This window comes from Triticum aestivum, chromosome 2B, assembly GCF_018294505.1.
Source record: "Triticum aestivum cultivar Chinese Spring chromosome 2B, IWGSC CS RefSeq v2.1, whole genome shotgun sequence".
Classification (NCBI taxonomy): Eukaryota; Viridiplantae; Streptophyta; class Magnoliopsida; order Poales; family Poaceae; genus Triticum; species Triticum aestivum.
In genome coordinates, this window is record NC_057798.1 from 540,072,064 (window position 1) to 540,074,247 (window position 2,184).

General features: G+C 40.7%; 1 protein-coding gene across 1 annotated transcript in view; it reads right to left on the reverse strand.

The window, feature by feature from the left end:
- The window catches only part of LOC123045922 (uncharacterized), a 7,593-nt gene that overhangs the window by 1,430 nt on the left and 3,979 nt on the right, over positions 1-2,184 (reverse strand). The window lies entirely within an intron of this gene.

Below are 2,184 nucleotides of genomic sequence, written 5' to 3' on the forward strand. Positions count from 1 at the left end.
AATCTTATTAGAGGGGCTCATGAAAAAACTCAGGCAATATCAATCAGAGATGGCAGCATGCTTGTATTGCTAATTTGAATGTGATAGTTATCTAGGGGAAAAGCTAGATTTACTTGGACTGACAAGCAATTAGATTATGTTAGATGTGTGCTGGATAGAGTGCTGATATCTTGTGATTAGGAGCCATGTTTACCCTTTGTAACTTGCAAGCTGTGACCAGAATTGGTTCCCTTTACCTTGATCTTCTAAGTTAGATGGCCACAAAAGGTTCTTTGAAAAACAATGGCTACCAGAGGAGGGATTTAAAGATTGAGTAATTTATAAATGGGAAGAATTCTTAAATCGGCTACATAGGAGGTGGAATGCGTTGGATGACTGGAACTTCTGTTCTATTGAGCTTAGAAAATTTCTGACGGATTGGAAGCTAATTTTGGGAGAGAAGTAAGAGTTAAGAAAGATAGTGTTCTTGATAGTTCTGGACACTCTGCTGGGAATGGCAGCTTGCAACAGGAGTTGATCGGTATTTGTAAAGCAGAAAAAGCTTATTGGCAGCAGAGGGGGAGAGAGAAATGGATTGTTCAGGGTGACTGTAAGACAGCTTACTTTCATGCGGTGGCTAACAAAAGGAGAAGAAAGTGTTCTATCTTTTCTTTAATTCATTGATGGGGAAAAGGTGATTAGTGCTAAACAGGTGCTCTCTGACCATATCTATGACTTCTACAAGAGACAGTTTGGGGCTGAACCTAGAGGCGGCATGTCGTTGGCTGCCGATGCATGGGGAGGAAATATGAGTCTCTGAATCAGAAAATCTAGAACTGTATAGACCTTTTACTGAAGATGAAGTGGAGTTTGCAATTAAGCTGATGAACATCAATTCTGTACCCAGCCCTGATGGGTTCTCTATCCTGTTTTTTGGAAAAAAATTGGGGAACTTGAAACATCAGATGATGCACATTTTTCATGATCTGCATAGGGGGACTCTACAGGTTCACAGGATAAAGTTTGGGGTGCTTACTTTAATTCCTAAAATTCCAAGCAATTTAGGCTTATCACACTTCCGAATGTTATCACTAAGATCTTGACTAGGCTTGTACTATTAGAATGACACCTATTGCTAAGATCTTGACTAGGCTTGTACTATTAGAGTGACACCTATTGCAAATAGAATTATTGACCCTTGCCAGACAGCCTTTATAAAGGGGAGAATGGGGTGATAATGCTCCATGAAATTATCCATTAAGTGCACATCAAGAAGCTATCAGGGGTGATCTTGACACTTGACTTCAAAAAGGCCTATGACAGGGTAAGTTGGGAGTTTCTCAGAAGTGCTTGACAGAAAATGCTTTGGACCCAGCGAAGCAATTCTTGATGGGCGGTAAAACAGCTATTAACATTAATGAGGAGCAAGGACCTTTTTTGGTAATGGAACAGAGAAACCCCTTGTCACCTATTCTTTTCAATTTTGTGGTAGATAGTCTCTCCACTATGCTCAATGCTGCTAAGTAAGCTGGCCACATCCATTGGCTTGTTGACCATCTTATACCCGGGGGAGTCTCTCATTTACAGTATGCTGATGACAGGTCGTTGCTGTTTCAGAAGACTGATCTTGATATAATTAATATTAAGTTTCTCCTGTACAGTTTTGAGGGGATGTTGGTGATGAAGATAAATTACCATAACAGTAAAGTTTTTGTGTTGGGACGTGATGTTTAGGAACAGTAGAGGGTAGCAAACTTGATTAACTGTGCTCTGGGTTCCTCGCCCATGACTTATCTGGGGATTACTATTTCTGACCATAACTATATGTTGCTGATCTGCAAGGGGTGGTTGATAGAATGGCTCATAAGGTAGAGACTTAGCAAGAGAAATGTCTTACCTCAGGGGGGAGATTTGTCTAGATCAGCTCTTGCTTATCAGCCTCTCCAATGTTATTGATGGGCTTTATTTGTTACAGGATGGGGTGCATGGTAAGATGGACGGTCTAGATTTTTCTGGCAGGGGCCTGGGGAGATATTCAAACACCATATGGTTGATTGGACGAAAGTTTTACTCCAAAAGAATCTGTGCTTGGGGATTCTTAACACCAAGATCATGAATGTAGCTTTGAGTTTGAAGTGGTTTGGGAAATTCAGCAAGAGGCGAGTCCTTTATGGATGCCTCTTATCAATGCTAAATATCTGAAGA